The sequence below is a fragment of the Falco peregrinus genome, chromosome 1 (assembly GCF_023634155.1).
Source record: "Falco peregrinus isolate bFalPer1 chromosome 1, bFalPer1.pri, whole genome shotgun sequence".
Classification (NCBI taxonomy): Eukaryota; Metazoa; Chordata; class Aves; order Falconiformes; family Falconidae; genus Falco; species Falco peregrinus.
This window is the reverse complement of record NC_073721.1, coordinates 109,874,160-109,888,941: the sequence shown is the minus strand read 5'-3', so window position 1 is coordinate 109,888,941 and position 14,782 is coordinate 109,874,160. Positions and strand designations below refer to the sequence as shown.

Below are 14,782 nucleotides of genomic sequence, written 5' to 3'. Positions count from 1 at the left end.
CATCAAGTCCGTTACAGAAGATTTGTTTAGGCAGGGAACACCAGCTTTAAGGGAACTCTTAGTTAATGTAGGCACTCAGCTTTTCAGATTACTTGGTAGGAATACCATGTATATGTAAGAGTAGTTAATTGTTCAGAGTATTCGTTGCCTAGGTAAAACATGATTAAATATTAAAGGACCAATCTGAAGTATAGAAAGATAATGCTCTGCCAGGAGTAGCTGAAAGGAACGATATTGAATTTCTAGTATTTTTGCACCAATGGAGACACAAGTCTTGTGAATACTTATAGGAAGCCTACCTTATTTCCAACATGAAATTTCTCCCTACACTTTACTTGTGTTAAATTTAACATTATTTAACACGCTATGACCCTATGACCTTGATGCAGTTTGTTTTTTGTATTCAGAGTAATGCTTCAAACTTGCTTTTTTGCAGTGTTCCCCTGAATAGCTGGGGCCTTCTATCACTATGCTTTTATTTTATTTCTGCACGGATAGAGTCAGATACATGTCCAAGATATAATTGGGGAAAAAAAATGAGAAACAGTTACTCATACAGATGTGTTTCTGTATTCCAGTATTCAAAATGAAACTAGAAGGTAAAACCAGAAGTCAGATGTTGGCAAAGCCCCTTCTGGAATACTGAAGCAAGTTCAGTAACAGGTTTCAGAGAGATCACTTCAGACTGAAACAGGCAAAATGAAAGGCTACAGATCATCAGAAGTTAAGTGTTTTATCTTAGGACAAGTCACTAGAAGGGCCTGGATTGCAGAGCCAATGAAACAAGGCTGAGAACTGGACTGAGACTGATCTTCAGAAATACACCGAGTCCCAAGCAGACACAGGCTGGAACTAAAGACGGGGCTCCCAGTGACAGAAGTACTGGGAACAATCTTTCCTTAGCAGCTGGGGGAAAAGTACTGAATTATTTTTAAAAATAGTTACCTAAGGTAAAGTACAACATCCTGCAGTGATAGGAAACCAGACTTTAAAAAAATGGGCAGTTTTCTTGCAGTCCTGTGGCCTGTTTTTTTGACACTAACAAATAAGCTGAGTTTCCAGGAAACTCTTCCAGGGGTTATTCTCACTGGGCAATGCAATAAGGTTGTCCTCATTGCAATGTTAGAACAATTTCTAGATGACAAAAATCTGTATTGAACCTTTTCTGGTTTTCTCTATAATTTCCACTTGGAAAGTTATGTAAGCAAGTCACACATGCATAGAATTTACTTCTGTAAAAGGACATACACATATAGATGGGATTTAGGTACAGATGCAAGGAAAACATCAGAAGATTAAAGGTGAGATTCTTCCTGAAAGCAAATTTATACACTAATTTACACTAGTGAAAAACACCACCTTAATTTCACAGCAGTATTTTATAATCCCTTTTTAAAGGTCATAGTGATTATATGTGAAGAACTGGCATAAGAACAAATTGTCTCTTTGGAAATAAGTCTTCGGCATAGTTTCTGATTTTCTAATAAACAAATGTGCAGCTTATATTACAATACAGACTATATCGCAAATGTTTATCTTTGTATGTAAATATTGAGGATATAATATGTTGTATCAATAATAGGATATGTGATAGCTTAAACAACATACTAAGCTTAGTTGGAAGGGTTTTTTCCTTTGTACAACTTGACCCATTTTTTTAAAACTAACACTCTAGTGGTAAAACATGTAAGCACTAGCTACAGGAATTCACACATTTTACTAAGCTGATGATGATTATAAATCTGACAGGTAGTTTTATTAAAAAAAACCAACAACAACAAAAAACAAAAACAAAAAAACCTACCCCAAAACCACACCAAACACAAACACTAGTATATGACTGCAACACTAAAAATATAACAACATTTAGGGTTTTTGGTGTGAAGCGGGCATGGTAAACACATACATGTTAGAAGTGTTAACACCTCTCATAAAAGTAATGTTCTTCTCTACATCTACAATTCTCTACATTTCAAAGGAACTGAATGGCAAGTAAATGCTATTTGCCAAGAACATATGTCTTGTTTTGTTCCCTGCCAATTAGACTGCTATTCATTTTCGGCAGGAAAGGAAAAATTAATACTTTTTACAGGGGTAAGAATACTGTTAAAATATTAGACTCCAAATTCTAACAGAACTACTGGTTCAAGATACCAAACACTGAAGAAAAATGAATTTCCAAAGAGCTAAGCAAAGTATATGCAATGAGAAAATTTCATTGCTGTTTTACATTATTGCACCAGTAATAATGTAAGGTGTAAACTGGAAGCACATATTAAGTCGCACTCATTTAAAGCACCTCTATGCAAATCATTGTAGCAGCAGTTCAAAAACCCACAGAACCATGGGCTTAGTTTTAAACCCATGCTGAAAACCCTACCCAAATCAGAGAGAAAAAGACTGTGCTGCTTCGGTGCCCCAGGCAGTGTGACAGACCAACTGCTACTGAACTGCATCACCTGCCTTGGCATTTCTCCAAGAATTTTACAAGTCCCAAGTATCCTATGAGAGGATTGAGGAGTTTTTTCTTTATTTCCCTCTAGCAATAAAATGATCCCCATTCCGTCACAGCCTGCATCACTGCTGTGCAGTCCAAATTTCTGCCTGGAACTTACAGTTGGGGCCCAGCTGAACTGCTGTTTGCAACCTGGACTGTAACTATGCAAAAACAGTTGTAGCCTTTTACTTGTAAGAGCAATAAATATGGCTTTTGATAAAAACATTTTCCCTTCGTTTCCCTAGTACTTCGCACTCTCCTTGGTCTTTAGATCCTTTCCTACAATTCTGATTTAAAAAAACATTTTTCATAAATCAAAAGCTCTCTTACGTGACAGTGGGACAGCTGGGGGTAGAAGTGTTCTGCTGACAGACCACAGCATGGTCATTTAAGACATGGTATTTTTTTACCAACTGTAAAATTTGCTCACTGGTCTGAAATGTACTTTTTCCTCTCAGACTCAGAAGGAACAGCCTAAATCAATACTTCTTTGTACTCTTAGCCTATGCTCAGAGAATGATAGTTGAGGCTAAGAAAGATATTTTATTTTGATTAGTAAGGTGGCAGAAGACAAGACTACTACTTATATCAATGCACCATACATAAATGCAAATATAAAAAGCCCAACCAACCCCCCCTCCAAAAAAAAACCAAAACAAAACACCCGTCAGTTTTAAATTAGCACCTCAACAAACCGCACAGGCTTGTTCCAACACACTACTATCAGCCTTGTTATTTATCTTTATTTTGCACTAGGGTAAAATCTTGCTGGTACCATCCAGCACAGTTGAATGTTTGGGTATGGATGACCAGAGCTGTTCTGTCACCTTATCTTCTTTTGAAGCATTACAACATATTTAAGCTAGAGAAATTTACAAAATGATGTACAGGTACAAATCCTGGCCTTCATGTTTCACTTGTAACTGCTGATCCCAATCAGCCATAAAATGCCACTTGGGATCATGCACTGGGTGAAGGAGACGCAGAAGTGTGGAAGATAACACCGTGTTAACACTTCAAAGTTGTCTGCTGCAGGTACCTTTCCACTTTTAAATCTAGCCTGTTTCAAGACGACTGACTATTCTCCTGCTACATCATCACAATGGTTCTCTGTCACTGACAGTACAGGTGTGGCTTTACAGACCTGCCCAGCTTCTGACGCCTGTAGCCATCTCTGAGTGTGTATTTAGTTGTGGACATTAACTTGGAGTGAAGCCCTGCTTGTAAGAGAACACAAGTCAACCTTTTTTTTTTTTTTTGCATGTGTGTGAAAATTATAATGCTAGGAAGTCATAAATGGACTATAATATTGCTTCTTCATATAGTCTGTTGGTTTACAGAACTAGAGAGCATTACAGATTACAAATCAGGCAATCTCCCTGCATTTGCACAATGCAGATGCAGTTATGAAGTTTGTTCTTGTGCTGTTTGTTTCGAATCTGTAACCATCTCCTCCAAAAGCCACACACAGCTCCTTGCCCAAAGTCTGCATAATTACGCCAACATCTACTGATGGATAGTTAAAAATAATAATACTAGTCTACTTCAAATTTTCAGAAAAGGAAATAATTCTAGTCAGGACACTGTTACAAGTTAAAAAGAAGCTACCTGAATAATCTCTCTACTGAAATGCTCACGCTATTTTTTATTTGAAAACCTCCAAATGCTTCTGAAAATGTTAGTTTGAATTAGCCTCACATTTGACAATTGTTTCATTGTTCGTGGTTTGTTTCTTTAATCCTGAAGGTTTAAACTTTGTCAGTTTAGGATCTGTATTTGTTTAAATACCAATGGATGAGAACCTCTGTATGGCCCTTCATAAATTTGCACTTTGCTTAGTAATCTTCTTCTTGATGTGTTTGTATACTGATAATTAAATTTACTGCTTGCAGAAAGAATAGTTTGTTTTCTCATTTTTATCAGTCCTTTGAACTTAAATGGCCCAGCAATTTGACAAATACCTTTACCAGAGATTTGCTGTTATCTGGAATTTCAAAGAGGTTTTTATGTGTCAGTATGAACCAAGTATTTAGACTGCCACAAGCTGCGTGTCATTTGCAGATGAGTATATTGCCCACCAATCCACTACTACAGTGACTACACTAAATCAATAATGCTTATTTTTGTACTACTATATAGTACAACATAATCACTAAGGTAGATTTATCTGAGGTTAAGTCAAAATTGAGAAACACGAACTTTAAATTCTGAAAGGGGAAATTTCAGCAATGCCTACCTTTCTCAGAGGGGAGGAGAAAAAAAAAAACAAACAAGAAAGAAAAAGGGGGAAAATATTTTTCTTGAAAGGTGTGTATTTTCATATACAATCCTCTTCTGGTCTCTTTTCATTTCTTTGTTTGTTGGCTGGTTTTTAACAAGTATTAGTAGTGACTATAGCACTTCATCCTAAAAGCATGACCATTATTTTTTTTAAATCAACTAAAAAATAACCAGGAGGAAGAACTCCGTTTCAGAGAAATTCCAAAGCAGAAGCTACATACTGTGGAATCTTTTAAAATTCCAGCCTGACTGATGACAGCTGTGTAAGACACTGTGCAACTCAAAATTTAAAAGGAGATTACTCAACAGCAGCTCTAGCTATATGAAGAAAGGTGTACAGACTTCTAATTCAGTTTTATTTACTTATTTACCACGATCCAGTAATTGGAAGGATGAAAACAAGCATGTGGGATTCAGAGAAAAGTTATGTCAAAGAGAAGAAAGCAAAGGTAAAACTTAACTGCACTGTCTAATATACCACACAAATTCATTCAGCCACATAAAGGTTTGTAGCTAGTGCTACTCTAGATACGACATGGTATCTTCTGGGTTTCAGCCACTGCTCCAGAAGTGTATGGGTCAGCATCATATTTCTCATGAAATGTGGCTATGGCAGTTGATACAGAGCTTTCAAAATGGCAATACAGATCCACATGTAAGTAAGGTGCTTGAATCACCTCTTTCTACCTATAATACTTACCAGCTGCATATTCAGGTACCTGAATCACATCTGAAATATACTTGGGGATTTTTGTTTGTTTATTTAAATGTTCACCTTAATTTGTCAAGACTGCACAAGGCCATAAATAAACAACTGAACAGAAATTTTGACATCAAGTTTTTCCAGAAAATTCTTCAGTTCTCAAGACAGGCTCTTCCTAGACACGATGACTTCAGCTGGGAAAATGCAGTGTCCCAATAAACACATTCAAACAGAAGCTCACTCTGTCTCCTAACAAACGTATCTCTCAAGTGACTGAGTGGCAAACAACAAACGTGGTTACAAGGAAATATTCCACACCTGTTGTTCACTCAGGAGGTCCTGGCTCCCTCTGCAGTGGTTTCATTGTTCCCAGAGATTTCAGGCCTTCAGCTTCTGCAAAATCTCTCTAGCATTGCCCTAACTTGCACGGCACTGATGCTGCCTGCAAGCAGGATACTCCAGTCCACCAGAAATTCAAATTTGACTGTAAATCACCGGACACAAGGCAGCTTTTTCACATAAAGCATAAAGCTGCTTAAGCCAAACACTCTCAGAACAAATCTCAGAGATCATAATAGACTTAACTGAAGTTAAGAGTAGATGCTTACGCTCACTCCCCTAGCACAGAATTTTAAAGAGAGCGTATCTCTTAAGTATTTTACTTTTATACTTTGTATTCACCCCAGATTGATTACTTTGCCAGCTTTGCACCTGCTTTGTTTTAAATAGACCTTTATCTTCAAATAGCTTCCATTTTTAGCTGCCAAGAATATTGAGATGAAAGCCAGTTTTTAACTTCTCAGTCAGAAGAACATCTCCCATAGAACTAAATGTATATTATACACTTTCATCATAGATGAAGTGGACCTAAATTTTACAATCTGTTTTTTTACAACTAAGCCCATACTGCTCACAGAACTCCAATGATAGAAACAAATTATTATTCAGGAAACATACTGTACAAACCATACCATTTAAGCTTATCAAAGTGCTCCTCAGTCTGTACTGAGGTAGGAAGACCAGCTCCTAAGTCATGAAAGCATCTTTCATCTACCTCCATTCAATCAGCTGCACTTGACTGAATTCTACCACCAGAATGGCAAATCACTCCGTTAACAGGCACTGCATAATTACATTATAGAAAGGACATGTGGTCACAAGTTATTTGCAATAATAACCACCCCTTTCTGCAAAATCTGTAAAAAGTGTTTTAGAAAGTGGCTGGATGGTTAAGATCTTGACAGCAGATACAGTTATAGTGATAGATTAAAAGTCATTAGTTAAAGCAGCAAAAATTATGATGACTATCTAACAAAAGGTAACATGCACTAGACCTGATGGCACAGTAGGGTATTTATATGGTAATTATAAAATCTAGGCTCTTAAAATACGTAAGACAGGACAACATTTAGTGACTAGTAAAATTATGGGCAATCTACCTTCTAAAGTACAAAACACCAGAGTTATAGGAACAAAAGGTGAAGAACAAGAAAAATAAAAGCTCTAATCGGGCATTATTACTAAGGTTTTGTCTACACAATGGACCTCAGGAAAATTAACCCAAATTAATTTAACTGGATTTGTCCATGTCCATTAAATTCCTTTGCACACTTTCATCTGGGAATAAAAATGTGGCCTTAATTTGGTTTGGCTCATCTTGCCTTTGAAGTGAATTAAACTAAATTCACTGGAGGCCACTCTAATCATGAATGGGAATGTGCACACAGAGAATTGCTGGGATTTAAGCTGCCCTCTCTAAGCTCCTACACTTAGTTAACTTGCATCAATTTTCCTCAGTATCTTGTGCAGACAAGCCCCGAACTAACAGAGAACAAGGGAAGCTACACTGAAGAGCCCTCAGTCAACACACTAACCCCCATGGGAACCATCGAAGAAGAGCTGTTATCCAAGAGAAGAGAATTGTTCAACTACTTCAGGTTCAGTTCTAGGAAGAATACCACTGAAGTTCAGGGACCAACTAGGAAGTATTTTAAAAATGCAGCTACATCTCAGTTTTCAAAAATGCTATTTATATAAAAGATCTACTATTTGCTTATTTGTTTATTGAAGCTAGATATATTGATAAAGCACACCACTAAGTCATCTTTTGAAGTAATTTGTTTAAGAATTAGTGGTTGTAACCTATTACTGGACGCTAAGATAAAAGAAAGTAGAAAAGAAAAATTGAGAAGATCACACTGTGTTCTAGAGCTATGGCACACTCCAACTAAAGAAACATTATGGAAAGTTAGAGACATCCCATGCCTTAAAATACATGAGTGCCCATAAAATATTCTGAAACTGGTAACACTGACAACTGAGAGCTCTTTTACTTGCACTTCATCACTGAGGGCAGCCTAGCAAAAAGCACAGCACCAGTCCTATGTCAGATGCACATGCAGGAAGATTAATTCATCTGCTCAGATGTTCTGCTGGCACATTTTTACAAATGTATTTTCATGGAGCTTCAGAGGGTTTTCATAACACTATGTTATTTGTATTCTGGCAGAAAGCAGCAGTGCAAGAGAGAAATGTAATGCCACTGATAAAATTGGAATTTCCCTAAAACAAAGATCTTCATTTTAAATCAAATTCAAATATCAATTATTCTTTTATCTGGGAAAGTGACAAAGAAGTAGGCAGTATTATACTGTACTGGAAATAGAACAATTAGGTTTTAAAATGCTAATCTGTGGCCTCTTATTAAATGCAGTTTCATTAAGTAACATGCATCTCTTCCATTAGAATATATCTCTACAGAAGCAATAGGAACAAGCTAGATCTTTTCCTCATCCAGAATTTTTTCCTTACCTCTCTCCCTCATTTTCCTCATTTATAAATTTTTCCTGACGCTACAAGAAGATACTATTTCCAAATATTGAACACATTCTTCCAAACGTCATCCTTTCAAATAAAGAAGGTACGCTGGGCAAAAGTCTTAACACAGTTTTCTTTCACAAAAATATATATCATATAATCCGCATGCATAAAATTTACTTCAGTACATAAAAAACAGTATGTCCGAGTAACCATTATTTGATATACATAACATGGAATTTCTTTTTTTTTTTTTCAAGTTTCCATTGCATTAGAAGTCAAACACTTGGTCCTACAGGCACCACAAAATGATGCAACTTAACAACCAACAGAACGAAGACCAGCTTAACCACTTGCTGTTTCTTACATTTTCAGTAAGCCCCCTATTTCTACATTGCAACTCTAAAATTAATTGTCATAGCAACAGGAGTCTAAGTCTTCATTTACAATGCAGATAATCTTTTCAATCATGTTGCTCATGCATAACCCCATAGCTTCTGATGTGCAGTGTACTCAAGTCAGCTCTTACTAGGGGCTGTGGGGAGAGGGCAGAACACGGAGGGGTGGCACACAGTGGTCAGGAAGCAGTTCAGCCTCTGCTTTAGAGCAAGTTACTTCCTCCTATACTTTGCATTTAAGAACAAACGGCTGCTGCTGAAAAGCCAGACTGCTAAGATTAGTTCTGCTGTTAAGGCTGCTTATTCTTAAGGTGTAAATAGACACACAGCTGATTAAAGTTACCTTTAAGCAAGTTTTTAACTTACCTAGACTTTAAATAAGAGTTCCTTGAGGCATGTGAGAGATGGGCATTATGCTGCTGGTTTTTGGTGAGGAAAATAATCCGGTTTTGCCACAGTAGAAGGTATGAATAAGCAAAATTTTGTCCCCTGAGAAATCTGGAAAAAAAAAAAAAAGTAGTAGTATGTTAATCATCATACTTACTCTATGCTATCTGAAGAATAATAACTGGCAAAAAACATTACCTTTGACCTTAGGAGCCTAATGGATACTACTCTCAATGCAGATAAATTACCATATACAATAATATGCATTGAGAAGGTTACTTGGGCACAAGCCAGGCAATTAAAGGAAAAAAAAAAAATTACAAAAGTACAAAAATATCCTGATGGCCATCCTATGTGAAAATGGTAATTCACACTTCAAAATTCTTCTAACTGTTCTCTTTCTTAAGATTAATACACCTTTGGAAGTTTTTCTTCTCATAAGCTACCAAAATCTAAGGCAACTAGTGAAGAGTTATGCAGAAGACTCAATTTACACAGCCGGTTTCTTTCATGGATAAAAGGGACAAACACATGAAGAAAGAAGGAACATTATTACATGGAATTTATTTATCTTTAAAAGAAACAGCACTTCCCTTCTCATATAACGTACTCCTATCTCTGTAAGTCCTGCTGCCTGCAAATACGTAATCCAATTACTATAAGCTTCACCTTATTATTTTAAAAGGCACTTACAATCAGTTTTACTGTTTTTTTAATCCATTCACAAAACCCATGCGCTTGTAACTGAGCCCAGCCTTATCAAAATCAGGATTTAAAAGATATCTGACCAAAACCTTTCATCATGGAAAACATTCCTTACAATAATGCCTTTAGAACTGGCAGAAATATAACAAGGTCCACAAATCTTAGGAATTTGTAAAAATTATTGTATGAAAACAGAACATTATAATATTTCTCATTATTTCCTAGAATACATACAGAAATAACCAAATCTCAGTAGATAATAGTCCTGATGCAAAAAATCCCAGTTGTCTATAACAACTCAGCTGCAACAGGAGGTGTTTCTGAGCTAATATATAGTATTTCATAAGATTCCTAGCCTTTTTTTCTCCTTCACTGTGATGTATTTTTATGCAAGAATCATACAGCTGAACAAAAAAAATCAACCTTCAGTTCTTTGCTGGAACTTACTTATGAATGTAACACAGATAACCTCATACAAAAGCAGATTATTTTAAAGTTCAGAATAACATGGAAAGAATAATTTCATACATTGCAAAGGAAATAAAAGTAGAAGTAAACTGCATTAGCCTATGACCCTCATCTTTCTCACTCTCACAGAATTAAAAAAAAAATTTAAAAAAACCAATCAACCAAACACAACTGTAAAACTGTCATCAATTTACAACAGTAACTTTTAATAGCTCTAACGCTTTCATAGATATTTTGACTGCAAGGGATAGAAATAACTATCAAATGTGAATATGCCTCAATACTGTCATTTTTACCACGTCAACAAACTGAAATATCTACGCTAAGAGACTCTATTAGCTATGGAGAAGTAACAAAAACCTCTGTTATGCAGCCTTCAAAATCAATGATGTTTCTGCTAAGGAGGTGTGAGTTTTATCACTGCTGTGGAAATAATCAAACAGTCAACATATCTACCTTTTTTCAGCTACATATTAACAAACAATGATTGAAACATTTTTACAGTTTTGTTCAGTACATCAGCTGCACAGAAAAATAAACCAGTTCCAACACTTGACCTACTTCAGCTGAAAGAGGACTTAACGTATGTGCTTGCAGTACATGTTTTTCTTTTTAGCAAATCACAATGTAGCATTTAAACTACACTACAAATTATTCCCTTTAGTTTGCTGTCATAAATAAGTGATTTGAAATATTACCATGGATACTATGATTGTTAGGGCACAAGGAAATGCGTGTAGCTCAGCCCTTTTTGTCATTTCTCACACACACACACTGCAGCTTCACAAATTTTAGTTTTCTGGGTGTTTTTTTTTTAGTTTTCATCTGTTTCACTGAACATTAATTTGATAGTACAGTGTGCAAGAGCTCAAGCACAGGTTTATGAAAAGCAGGTCCTGCTTGATGGAACCTGATCTCCTTCTATGACGAGATGACCCACCTAGTGGGTGAGGGAAAGGCCACGGGTGCTGCCTGGACCTCAGCAAAGCCTTTGGCACCGTCTGCCGCAGCATCTCCTGGAGAAACCAGCTGCTGGTGGCCGGGCTGGCATGCTCTGCGCTGGGCAACAAACTGGCCAGCTTGTCAAGACCAGAGTGCAGTGGGGAATGGAGTTACCCCCAGTGGCAGCTGGGCACGAGTGGTGTTCCCGGGGGCTCTGTGCTGGGGCCACTCCTGTTTAACACTTTATTCAATGATGTGGACAAGGGGATCAAGTGATCTAAGCTCAGTAAGCTTGCAGAAGAGACCGAGCTAGAAGCAGCACTGACCTGCTGGGGGGCTGGGGGCTCTGCAGAGGGGCCTGGGTAGGCCGGGCCTATGGGCCGAGGCCAGTTGTGTGAGGTTCCACCAGTGCTGGGCCCTGCCCGTGGGGCACAGTGACCCCAGGCAGCTGCGGGCTGGGGCAGGGGGCTGGGAAACTGGAAAGGTCCTGGGGGGCTGACGGCTGAACATGAGCCCCCAGTGTGCCCAGGTGGCCAAGGCGGCCAACAGCACTTTGTGCTTAGTTTCTGTTTAGACCAGGCTTCTTCAGTGTAAATTCTAGGTTCAGAACAAGGCCTTACTTACAGCTACATTGCTCAGTGGTTCTTTGCAAAGACTTCATTTAACTCAAGCAACATATGAAGGAAAAGATCTCTCTAATAATAAAGAAGCAATAATATTTAAGTAGTAATAAGATCACCTGAAGGAAGAGGTTTTTATGTTAAAGGCAGCCACTATCAGTATGTTGGTCCTCTTAAACAGAAATTACAAGCATCAAAGGAATTATCATTCTAGTTACGGAAAGTAGCTCTGCCACATCTACAGATGTCTGTGTTGAAAACTGTGGGGGAATGATACAAAATTTGATCAACAGCATCTGTCCACAGTTCATCTAGAAAAGATCTGACTGGCTAATGTTTCACTTTCTTGCGGACACATTTTACAGTTATGTTATTCCCCAGAGCAAAGCAGCACTTTGATGATCTACTTTTTGGAGGACCAGTTCTTGAGCACAGTCTGAAGTACTAGCACAGACAGATTTTCTTTTTGTACTGAACATTCATCACTTGAAATCTCTTTGTAACCCCTGCATAACATCTCTTGTTTTATCTATCTCCTAAATCTCTATAGTCTGTCACAAGTTATTGAAGAAGGAAAAGATTTCTCCTCTAGCTAGAAAAAAACTCTTCTTTACCCTGACTATTGGTTCTTCCATGTGAGAAATGGAACACATTTCTCCCCTTCTTGTCTTATGCTAGTTTTACTCAGAAAATGTGTGCAATGCATTGAGCTGACAGGGATATGCAGGCAGAAGCTTAAATGACATCAAAAGCGTTAGCATTGTGAGCTCTGTATAAATAGTCTTATTGATACAGTTCTCCAAGCATCCTTTATCTTCTTGTACACAGAGATTAGAGAAAAGCTCAAATGCTTAATTGTATGTCAAGTGCATAGTCAACACATCAAGAGTTCAGTACAGGCTTTTTTAAGGGAGTCTTCAGCATATTCGTGCCTTGAGGTAGACAATCCAGCTGCTATTTTAAACACAACGCCTAACTGTCTGTTACTTTTCGCTTTGCATTGTTCCTCACATCAAGGCAAAACATGTTATGGTCATTTTTCCACATTCCCCTTAAAAATACTGATCCCACCAATGCATTCGCCCCATAGCTGCAGTGACAGACTGATAGGAAAGTGCCCACTCTTACAAGTATGCTAAAAATAACAGCAGAATTTAACTTCTGAGATTCCGATTATGTACAAAAAGCAAGTCCTTAGATGCACATAACGTACAAAGAATAGCAAGTTCCTAGCTTGCCAGGCATTCACATAATCTGCTGGAATTCAACAGTAAGCATATCAGCTCAGTGTACACAGCAGCTAAATAAGCTACAGCAGGAAAGAGCTCACGCAGACACATTATGCAGCAAAACTGAAGTGGTTATTTCCCCCAACCCCATGACTCCCATCCTCATTTCTGTGGGATATGAAGTTCCTTAGTTATTGCATTTAGTTTGGAAAAATAAATTAAGAATAGAAGGCTTAATTCCTGTTCCCACTAAAAACTATGCTTAAATGTCATCTCCAAGATTTTTAGAACAACTAGAGATACAAAGGAGAAAATAAAGATATGAGATATGGAATCTGGAATGATTCATTTCACAACATTTTGAAGATGCATACTTTAAGTATAGCAACTGTGTGTTTCTCTTAAACTGGGTAAGTAACTGACAGTCTGAGAAGGACCCATTAGGAAAACTGAAAACCATGCATCAGACACATCAAGAGAAAGCACTCCTCCTCCCATTTGCACAGTATGGAACAATACACCACAGATGCAGTATTAAAGACCACCAAACAGCTCAATCACTACACTGGTGACTAAGCAGTCAGTAACGTAGTTGATCAGAACCCGAATCTTCAACTCTTCCTCAGCTTAGGGTGTCAAGCTGTAGGAGTCACGCATCACATTTTATACTGAAAAAGAACTGAAATATGACTATAATAAATTATAATGGATACTAGCCTGTTTTAAGTACTCTGAAGACACTCATTGCTACAATCACCCCAGCAGGATTAAAGCACAGTTCTTACAAATCATGTTCAATTGTTGGAATCTTTGCTTATGTTAAAAATCTGCAAGTTAGTATCAAGATTAGGGGAAAACACCATTTTTTTTTCAACTATGGGTTATTTCTAAAACTTTCTGCCAGGGTAGGGGAGGACACGAAGGTGTAAGCATGTTATTTTTCAATGCCAACTCAACAGTTGCACTGGATAAAAAGTGTGTCTGATGGTATAAATTAATTTGTTTGGAAGACTGCTGTAATTGACTAAATCAAATCAGGGTTGACTCTAGAAATCAGTACCTACAGAAGGCAGATTTGCAATGCTATCTCTGACAGTAAACTTCTAGCTGAGGCCAAGCTTCCGATTGATTCTGGCTCCTTTTTTCAGCTAGAAGTGCTGTTGAAGAACCAGTCTTGACAGGAGGGACTGGAGCCCCCCACTGCCAGGCCACGTCACACAGTGCGGCTGGGTTTATTTCCACATCACTGATTTGAATATGATCTGTTCTAAACTGACTGAAACTTATCAGAGTGGTGTTCGGTAGCCTCTGAGAACATTAGCAGTATTAGTCCAGTTCATATGAGGAGCACAGCTTAATTTATGTGCTGCTGTGAAGTATCAATATAGAAATGATTACAGAAGACAAGACATATGGTAAATGTATTTTTCAAAACTTGTCAGAGACCACTCACACTCCAATTAGAGATACCCTGGGGGACAATAGGAAGAGGTAAACCCAACTTTCTTCAGTGAAATAACGAAACAGCAAACTTTGTTGTTTGTGCCTTTGTCCTGGCATATTAAAGATTTTAATTTTTGGGGGGGTCAAATGACAACACAGAACATGCAGCTCTTTTTTTAAAAATAACAGCAAAAGTAGTACTGTACTATTATGATTCTCTGCATTTTGCTTGAACTCTGTTTCCTTTTTGTGTTGCAACTCCTTTTCATACTTATGTTTATACATTATAGCAA

At 37.6% G+C, this 14,782-nt stretch overlaps 1 protein-coding gene across 6 annotated transcripts in view; it reads right to left on the bottom strand.

Moving 5' to 3' along the window:
* The window catches only part of OTUD7A (OTU deubiquitinase 7A), a 146,841-nt gene that overhangs the window by 70,576 nt on the left and 61,483 nt on the right, over nucleotides 1-14,782 (bottom strand). For all 6 annotated transcript variants that reach the window (XM_055814774.1, XM_055814780.1, XM_055814785.1 and 3 more), the window contains exon 4: nucleotides 9,062-9,193. The gene's annotated coding sequence lies outside the window, so the exon portion shown is untranslated. The remainder of the gene's footprint in view (nucleotides 1-9,061; nucleotides 9,194-14,782) is intronic.